The following is an 11,362-nucleotide window of genomic DNA, read 5'->3' on the forward strand; positions in this document are numbered from 1 at the left end:
TGACACTTTAGATTGCTTTGTATGTTCACTTTCTAGATTATTGTTGAAGGGCGTACGGTGATCTATAGTTGCTAACTTTCTACATTGTTTTGTCCTTGGTTGATGAGTTTCCTGATTGGCAATCATACCCTAAATTCTTTTTCATATAATATGCTTTTAACAATTCAGTTGAACAAAAGAGTATATATCGAGATTTAGTTTGTTTCTTGTTACTCAATCAGGTCTATGTTTGTTTTGTTTTTTTTGTGTTTCGTCTTGAGACGCGTTGGCAAAGGCACAGGTTAGAAGTAGTAGTCGTTGATGCCTCAACAGTTTAAGTTCGAATTCCGCTGAGTCAACGATATAATTTGTAGATACAAAATTACAGCTCTAAGATTGTTAAGGTGAAGGAAGGTCTCACAAAACATGTTTAACCCCGCCTCATTTTTTGCAAGTCGGGAACCTTTAGTCTCCGTTAGCCTTGTGTATTTTTAAAAAAGAAATAGTTCATTTGGTTATGTTTGAACTTTCAGAGTTTATAGTGTGGTGTCCATTTTGTGTTTTTAAAAGAAGTAGTTCATTTGGATATGTTTCAGAGTGGGGTCTATTTTGTGTTTTAAAAAGAAATACTAGTAGTTCATTTGGATATGTTTCAGAGTTTATAGTGTGGGGTCCCTTTTGCTGAACTATTACTAGTATAAGATTATTGCTAAAGGGCCCGCTGAAGCCCGCCCCGAGATTTTCTCGTTGAAGACCCATTGCTAAATTCACCGTTTCCATTTTCTATCCCATTTGATTTAAATTCGGCATATAATCAATTACATTGTAAATTGCACTATTATGTAGCGTAAGAAATTTGGTTGGAAAAATAACATTTTCACACCTGTGTGTGTGTCATGAAAACTAGATATTTAAAACTGTCAAATATAATTATATATAAGTTCTGATGCATCGTATAAAATTATCAGTATTAGTACTAAAAGATACTATTCTTATGTGCTTTCTATGCTTTTAAATATTATAGATGATATATAACAAATTATCCGATCAATCAATTTGGTTGTCACCATTGTAGCAAGTCTACATCATAGACAATGAAACACGTACAAAAACTTAACTTTATAAAGTGCACCAGAAGAAAGGCAAATTCTCCTTCATTTTTTTCCATTATCGAGATCATTTTGAAATCTCCTCGCAGCTCCGTCTAACGTTATTTTGAGGAGTTGTAGGTGCTAAAATCATAATGTTCTATTTTAAAGCGACTAAACAAGTTCAAATGCGTTATGATTCTCTGATAGAATGAGCAAATTCGATATATTTATATAAAACATCAAGAAATCTATATCCAGAGGATCGTCAGGGGTTGTCGTTTAAAAAAAACCAAAAAAACCCTCACAAATATAAGCTTTTCGTGTTTCCGAAATTCTACAGACAAATGTTAAGGGTATGGCGTAGCAGGAACGGCACATAAAATGTACCGGATGTAAACTAGTATGGTAGGCACCAACTGTGCAAACAAACGGTTATAAGCTTAACACCACTAGACACTGACTAAAAGCAATATTTTTTTTGTTTGTTGTTTTGTTTTGTTTTGTTTTGTTTTGTTTTGTTTTGTTTTGTTTTGTTTTGTTTTTTTGTTTTGTTGTTTTGTTTTGTTTTATTTTGTTTTGTTTTGTTTTGTTTTGTTTTGTTTTGTTTTGTTTTTCGTAGATGAGGGTAGAAATATAGTATTAAATAAGACACGTTAATATATATCAATTTCCATTTATTTTCACATTAATAACAAATCAGAATAAATAAAACAAGCAAATACATATTTTAACAAAGTTTAAGCACATTTTAAGTACTAGTACTTTAACGTTGCACTGTCTGTGGTGATACGCTGCTGTAGAACTTCTGACTATAACCAGGATACACACACGGTAACATACCACACATAGACGGCGAGAACACAGGAAACGGCGAGTATGACTGCTGACTAAAGTTACTATTCAATTCCATTATTCTTGAACCAGGTTTGCCGACACCAACGAACTGTGATAATTCTGGTGAACCGTGGTAGCCGGTTCTTTTGATGTGACGTTTTTCTTTCATTCTTCGATTCTGGAACCACCATTTAATTTTGTGCTGACTGAGTTTGAGTTTCTTGGCGAGTACTGGTCGATCTTCAAGCTGGAGGTATTTGCTGTTACCGTAGTATCTCTCTAGTTCTAACAGTTGTGAGTTTGTGAAGGGAACTCTCGCTCTCTTTGTTGGTTGATCGGACTTGGCCGAGTTGTCGGAGGACGAACCAGGCGACAAACAATCTTTTGATTCGGAGTCTGTAGAGCTAAAACTGTTATCATCTGAGTCATCGAGTCGTTTCCTCTTGCATCGCAGACGATGCGTTGAGATGGTTAGCGGAAGAATCATATCTGCTGTAATTGGCTGGTTGATGTTTTGTAGATATTTGTCGTGGATATGGTTGACAACTGCATCAGTACAGACGGGATCCACAATCCTGCTGCTCTTTGATAGTTCTTCAATACTGAAGGACATCCTGGTTGGAACGTTTTGTTGATAAGCCATTTGTATATATTACTAGTAGTAGATCACTGTGTGAGGACACTGACAATGAGCTGCTCTTGTCATTTTACTTGTTTTATATTCTCTTGTGTTAATTACTCATAACGAGTCATAACGGTTCTTGTCAAAACAATTCAGTGGTCTTTCAAAGCCAAGCCAAGCTTTAAGTAAATTAATTACTCTAATCAGTTTATAGATTATGTGCTTCAATCAGTCACGCTAATTAATCATGTCAAACAATTTTACGATTTTAAATCATTCTAGCTGATAGATTGTTGTGCCATCCAAGCTAACATCATGTGATGGGTAGTTATGCCACCCAAGCTAAGATCATTTGATGGTTAGTTATGCCATCCAAGCTAACATCATTTAATGGGTAGTTATGCCATCAAAGCTAAGATCCATTTGATGGATAGTTATGCCACCCAGTTAGCTAACATTGAAAAGAATATGAATTACTAGTAAACAGTCTAAAATATAAACATTTTGGTAAGTATATTATTATTTACAGTATCGAATTTTATTTGTATAAATCAACCGTTTCCAAATTTCCTGGCCGTATATTTTTTTTACAAGGTAACCCCCGAGCTGATTTTTGGCATTAACACACTAGATACTTAATGAAATACTTAGCTTGCTTTGGAACCCTTGGTGTTGCATTCTTTCGGAAAATATTTCACGATTAGTCTTGTTTTACAAAAAAAGAACACGAAAAAGCTGCACTACTTAAAAAGAACATATTATTATAATACCAAGTAATGTCGAAACAGACAACCGAAAACATAAAAAAGCACACCAGTTCTGTCTATTTAATATTCAATCTCAAAATCAATATTAAATTCACAGCTATACATATCAAAGTATTGTACATTTGTTTTACTAGTATTGTATTTGACTATATTTTAAATTTTATATATAATTTTAGTATGTTTTAATGCACATATAAAGTGTATATACTGGTGGTTGGTGTCCAAATAAATAGTATTATTCAACTTTCAACATGTATTGGCCGTTTTTAACAAATGAAGATCGTAAGGATTTACGTACAGTTTATGACGTCTGTCAACTAAATCCGTTGGATGTGTACTTCTTGATACTGTAATCTGAGAGAACCCGAGTTATTTATTAGTTGCTATTGACTTTGAACTAGCTTTCAATAAATGTGAGTACTCGTATCAGTGCTTTACATGCAGTGTCCTGCTTAAACCTTTTTATTTTAAATTGTACACCAATGTCCAGGTAAGTTAACTTGTGACATTCTGTATGTACCTGTTCCAACCCCAGAGTCTGTAATTCAGCGGTTGTCGTTCGTTGTTGTATATAATTTTGTTTTTCGTTTATTGTGTTGTATCATTATCTTTTGAATTGTTTAACATTACGGAGCCTTTCATAGCTTGTTGCGTGGTTTGGGTTTTATTCATTCTGGAAAACCGTACGGTGACCTATGGTTGCTTAATTCATCATTGTTAGTGTCACTGTGTAACCGTAATGGTTGAGAGTTGTCTCATTGGCAATCAAATTACATCTTATTTTGAGTCTACTAACACAATCAAAGTCCGAAAATCTACTTTATACATAATAGGAATTTTTGATAAAAATACAAAAATTATTGTTCGCTATGAGGGGAAAATTTGAAGCGAAACTTCGTTGCGTTGTCCCTTTAAGATTCTCCATTTTTTCATCATAATGACCTTCAAATGGGATATTGTTAAAGTTCACACCACGAAACAAAATACTTTTTTTATTAGAGATTGTCTGTTAACTTTAACTCGATGTTGCAAGTTTCGCTTGGTGGCTATCTTTATGCAACCATTCTGTGAAACTTAACATAAAGGTTACATCTTAATAATCTGTTGACACAGAGATATGTCTGGCCTGTTTTTAAATTTGACAAAATTTGCAATACTTTAACACGTAAATTAGGCAAAATATTTCGAATCAATGATCCATGACTGAAGTTATAGGTTCATATGATTTTCAATGGAAATAAGATACTATGTATGCCAATGCTAATGGAACTGCATACCACGCATACTATGCGTTTACTTTTCTACATTGGCTAGAGGTATTTAGGGGGGGGGGTGTTGAGATCTAAAAACATGTTTAACCCCGCCGCATTTTTGCACCTGTCCTAGGTCAGGAGCCTCTGGCTTTTGTTAGTCTTGTATGATTTTTAATTTTAGTTTCTTGTGTATAATTTGGAGTTTGGTATGACGTCTATTATCACTGAACTAGTATATTTGTGTAGGGGCCAGCTGAAGGACGCCTCCGGGTGCGGGAGTTTCTCGCTGCATTGAAGAACTTTTGGTGACCTTCTGCTGTTGTCTGTTCTATGGTCGGGTATTATCTCTTTAACACATTCCTCATTTCCATTCTCAATTTTATAGTATATCATTATTTTTTCATAAGTGGTTCTCCTGAAACTGATGTAATCAAACTCAAACATTTAATATATGAAATTGTTTTAAAGTTAATAGATCATGAATAAGAAGTCGGACTAAATAATCTCAATGGAAACGAGATGTACCAATGCTTATACAACTGTATACCGTATATATCATTGACTTAACAAAAGTTTTCCCCCTTAAACTGACTCAATTACAACATGTTAACTATGCAAACGTTTCATTTTAAGTTAACACACCATGAATGAGAGGCATGACCAAATAAGCAATGATCGCTAAGAAATTGAACTGTACCAAATTGATTGTACAACTGCATACCAAATACCATTGACTTATCATATGTGGACTGGTCCCCAATTAAACTGACCTTATCACAATGTGTTAACATGTAAACGAAGCTAAATATTCGAAGTCAGTAAACCATGACTAAGAGGGTATGCCAAAAAAAAATCCATTGAAATGAGATGTGCTGATGCGTATACAACTGCAAACCACATATCACTGGTTTATCATTAGTGGTTACCCTTGATCTTACCTAATCACAATCTTTAATAAATTGTTGACGCCGATGCCATCGGCGGAAACAGTATACCCAAGTCTTACTTTTTCGACTCCGTATAGGGAAGACAAATAGAAATATCGTTCAATATTTTATAATATTTCCAGTAAAGCAAAGATGTCCTGTTTTTTTGTTGTCTTGGAACGTTACAATAATAGAAAATAAACGTTACTATAAAGCTTACTAACAGTGACACTGACTGCAAGAAATTATCAATACAAACTCGGGTAAACTTTTATTATGATTTTAACAGAAATATAATGCGCGCTCATGTACATTCAAAATCTTAATTGCGACAGTAACCGCTCTCTTACTTCTGCCTTGCTTGTTTTGTTATGTTTTTGATTGTTTTGTTTTGTGTTATATTGTGTGTTTATTTTTCTCTGGGAAGAGATGGCTATCATAGAAAAAAGACACAAAATGCAGCAACATATTAATTTCCTTTGATTTCTACATCAATAACACATTAGAATTAACAAAACAAACAAATACATATTTTAACAAAGTTGAAGCACATATATATTAAACAGCTGATTTTAGGTCCTGTAATGTTGCACTGTCTGTGGTGATACGCTGCTGTAGAACTACTGACTATAACCAGGATACACACACGGTAACATACCACTCATAGACGGTGAAAACATAGGGTACGGCGAGTATGACTGCTGACTAATGTTATTATTCAATTCCATTATTCTTGAACCAGGTTTGCCGACACCAACGAACTGTGATAATTCTAGAGAACCGTGGTAGGCAGTAGTTTTGATGAGACGTTTTTCTTTCATTCTTCGATTCTGGAACCACCATTTAATTTTATGCTGACTGAGTTTGAGTTTCTTGGCGAGTACTGGTCGATCTTCAATCTGGAGGTATTTCCTGTCACTGTAGTATTGCTCTAGTTCCAACAGCTGTGAGTTTGTGAAGGTAGTTCTGGCTCTCTTTGTTGGTTGATCGGACTTGGATGAATTGTCGGACGAGGAACCAGGTGAAGAACAATCTCTTGAATCGGAATCTGTAGAGCTGGTACTGTTGTCATCAGAATGTAATGAGTCGTCTTGTCGTTTCCTCTTGGACTGTGGACATCGAGTCGAGATGATAATTGGATGGTTCGTGTCTGCTATACATGACTGTCTGCTGTTAGGAAGATATATGTCGTGTATATGGTTGACAACTGCATCAGTACAGACGGGATCAATGATCCTGCTGCTCTTTGATAGTTCTTCAACACTGAAGGACATCTTGGTTGGAACGTTCTGTTGATAGGCCATTTGTATATATTACTAGTAGAAGATCACTGTGTGAGGACACTTTGACAATGAGCTGCTCTTGTCATTTTACTTGTTTTATATTCTCTTGTGTTAATTACTCATAACGAGTCATAATGGTTCTTGTCAAAACAAATCAGTGGTCAGGTACTGTCATTTATTATAGTCGGCAATTTATAGCTTGTGCTTCAATCAGTCACGCTAATTAATTATGTCAAACAATTTTACGATTTTAAATCATTTCATTTGATAGAGTTATGCCACCCAAGCTTACATCATTTAATAGGTAGTTATGCCACCCAAGCTAACATCATTTAATAGATAGTTATGCCACCGTGCTAACACTATTTAATAGGCAGTTATTCCATTCAACATATATACAAATAAGCATTCACTAATATAACCAGTCTTTTACTCTCGTAACATTGAAGTTAGTATTTTTAATTATTTACCGTATCTTTTTCTTTTCAATAAATTAAAAATTAAGAAATGATTATTATCCAGCCTTTAACGTTTTTTTAAGAAAGGTAACTTCCGAACAGATAAATTTTCATCATTTTCTATTTGACATTATTTGCATCGTGTACATGTATCATGAAAATAAGCATCAGCCTGCTTGGTTGTATATTCAATATGTAAATAATGCAACAGCCTTTCCGACAGAAGAAAATATCCAACACGTATATATATATACAGTTGGCATTCCCAAAGAACAAATTAATTCAACAAAGAAGACATTAAAATTCTTATTCACCCCAGCAAAGCACAGTAGTCAGTACATTCCCTGCACAAGAGCAAACTATCCGACAACAACATACTCAAAATTCCTAGACGAAACTACGATTTCTGAAATTGAACATCTGGAGGTATTTGCTACATACTGCATGAGAGTTGATATCGTGATACATCATGATGGTCCGAGACCACAATTATTTCGTAGTGCATTTCTTTAGAACATAAATGAAAATTAAAAAAATCCCACCTGCGCTTTCTCAATGAAATTTTTACAGTGTGTTGTACTACTTTTGGGACAAATTATATCAAAATGATAGAAAACTTCATCGGCTTTAACTCAAAATATGGACAATTTTATGTTTAGGGAGTCTTGGAAATCTTTTGACAGCTTCCGAAGTGCTAATTTTTAACTCATTTTTCAGCTGGACCAAATCACTACTTTCCTTTAAAATTCGGGACCAAATTTATTTAGTCTAATTTCAGCCCCCTTCTTGCAATTTGAGGCATTAAACATGGAGAAATAAATTTGTAAGGGGTGTAAAAATTAATGGCAAGTAACCCACGGTCAACACTAGGGACTATATTAAGGGACGACAAGTGTGGTCTCGGACCACATGACATTATTTTTACATCAGTTATTGATTGAATAATAACATATTTAGAACTTTTTGTTGACTTTACAAGCATAGGTCTGGTTAGCTAGAAGAGGAGGCATATACATGCACATTCGCTTTGTAGATGTATTTTGTGTTGGTCAATGATTTAGTAGAATCAAAATTATATGCCCGGTCATATTAAAAATACATCGTTTGGTAGTTCCTCTGACCATACAGATTAGAAATTTGTATAGAAGCCAATTTATCTTAGTGGTTGAGGGATTGTCTCGTCACAGATATGGTCTGTTATAGCAGAATGCATGGAGTGTGTAGGTAAAGGTAGAATCTTTAGGTTGCAATTAGTTTGCTTGGTAGCTGAACCGTGAAGTCCTTATTAGGATAGGTATACCAGTCCTACTGACAATAGATTTATTTGTCGGAAGAGTCTACTATTAAGGACTTGACAACTTCACGATTCAGCTAACAAGCTAACCTAAGATATTACCTTTAGCTACACACTAAGAGGATTTTGCTGCAAGTCATTTTTTTGTAAATGTGGTTTTAGTTATTTAGCTGATGTTCATGTTGTTCTAAAAGATATCTCAGATTAATCAAATCAACAATTGCACTTACTCCTAAATGTTGCATACTACAGAATCAGCAAATATTTATTTCAAAGTCTGGTTGGACTCAGCCAGGGTTCAAACCTTCAAACTTCCACAATCAACAAGAAAACCAGACCACCTAAGCCAATATTTGGCAAACACTGAAATATTAAGAACAGGCTAAGAATAGAATTTCATTATAACAAAAGATTTCATATGAAAGTTCTTCTTGAATACTTCACAGTTTCAGTTTTTCAATCTTTCACGATGTATACCAGTTTCAATATCTTATTTGCAATTCAAAATAATTTTCACCAGCTTATCAGTATGGAGAAATAAACTGAAACCAACAAGAGAAGAGCTTGTATGACATGAATGTCCAAAATTGCAGATCAACTAAGGTTTTAAAATGCAAGTCATCACTACACACTTAAGTACATTTTGTACCAAAAAATCTGATTAAAATCTTCAGGCATAATAATTTTTTTTTTGACAACTTTAGATTCAAAAGATGAAGGAGGAACACAAGCACAACTTAATGCCATGGCCGAAGAGTGGCTGAGAGTCAGACATACAAATTATAGGTTCATAACAAAGAATAAAACCAAAATAATGAAAAACAAACACAGAATGGATGAAATTTAAATTTTAATCAGACCCATGTTTTTATGTTTTCAATTATTCAGCAACACATTTGATAATAAAGCCAGTCTGCACATCTACTGGTGTTTGCCATACAATATTCTGTGAAAATGTTGCATAAAAAGAAACAAACACGTGTCTACATGAAATTATTGAGGTCAAAACAATTTTCTAATGATTTTTTTTTTTTATCATTATGAAGAAACTATCTTTTTACCAACATTTTTGGTGCTGATAAAATCTCATTTTGTTTTTACAATTGGTAGCCAGGTTTACTGTACACATTTTCACATTTATAACTGAGTAGTACAACCTTTTTTTTTATTTTTTAGAATGAACAGATATATAAATATTTCACTTACTCATTTTAAGCATATTTCAAATTGTAATTGGCTATATCAATCTACATTTCATATTCAGTTTACAAAGTTGTCAACAGAATACCATTGGTATGATCATCAATTAAACTCAAGAAGTGGTGGAAAATAGTTTTTTTTAAGAGTCAAATTTACTATTTATAAGGAACAATTGAAGAAAACAGACTGCTTAGAAGTACTGCATATATTATTGAAATGTCCAAAAAATTTCATTTCCTTTCATTTAGAGTCAACATTTCACATAATATTGTAAAATGTCTCCAAGGATTTTAACAAATGCTGCTAACGTGACTGGCTCACAATCACATTATAATACCCAAGGTTTTTTTTTACTCGCAGCTATGTTCAACCAACACAGAAATACATCATGTCAACATAAATCAATATTCAATGTCTGGCTCCATTTAACAAAGCAATTTTGACTAGACAATAAGCACAAGGCATTTTCTTAAAATATCAACTGCAATCAAATCAAATCTCATTTTCTTTTCACAGATAAATATTACCCTAGTCAATCTAATAAACACTGCTCAGTAGGCACCAAAACTCAAATTTTCAATACAAAATTAAACTACAAAGATGTTGCATCACTGATCACCAATCTGTTGACCAACTATCTTTTGAAGGGAGCAGCTTATTTTTTTTAAGCTACAGCTGCTAAAATTGAAGTAAAAAAATAAATTGGTAAGTCACAAGGAAAGTCCTTTTGTGCAATTTTTATTTCAACAGCTGACATTTTTAACACCCATCTAAATAAAATAGACCACTAGAAGACAATTGGTCAATAGATGGATGAACTTTGAAGCAATAAATAGTTCATTGTCATTGTATTGAAATTTTCACAAGAGCCTAACAATCCATCATCACCACAATAGAAAATTCTATAATACCTGAAACCAGCATGGCGGCTAATTTGTCATCAATATTTCAACAGGTCTTAAAACCTCTCTTTTCTTACATTTTTCTTGGGGTCCGTCATTTTAAAATTACGTCAAGTCCCATGAGCATTACATTTATTTGTAATAAAATGCAGTATGATAAATTTCAACATTCTTTGATAAAATTTAAGATTCACCATATGTTTGTACTGTGAATTCATTAATTTTCCTGGTACCAATTTTCTTGAATTGAAGAAAAATTGTATTTTCGTGGATATTGATTTTGAGGATTTGCCTATCTGCAAACAAGCCTGGAGCAAATGTATAATTCAGTAACATAGTTTACCTAATACTTATATCAAGAAAATTGGCAACAGAGGTACAATCATGAATCCACAGTAGTATATATTCATATTTAAAGAGTCATGTGGCTTAAAAATAAATTAACAAGCACTTACAAATGGTTACCTGAAAAATACAATTAAATTTGAAAGAAGTCCTTCAAAAATATATACACTGTACAAATAATGTTACAAGATGACAATAATATATATGAACAAGAACATTTATAACAAGTTATCTTTCATAACAATAAAAACTAGGTGAAGGATTTTGTTATTTTGAAAAACAGGTACATGTACATGTACATAAAATAGTCATAGTAAAATTATTGAAGAATTCTAGTTACTCTATGATGTCAGTCTCTTGGGTAATCCCTTCCAAAAATTATCATGCTTTTTTCACAATTCTGCAGTA

Source organism: Mytilus galloprovincialis, chromosome 7, assembly GCF_965363235.1.
Source record: "Mytilus galloprovincialis chromosome 7, xbMytGall1.hap1.1, whole genome shotgun sequence".
In the NCBI taxonomy this organism is placed as follows: domain Eukaryota; kingdom Metazoa; phylum Mollusca; class Bivalvia; order Mytilida; family Mytilidae; genus Mytilus; species Mytilus galloprovincialis.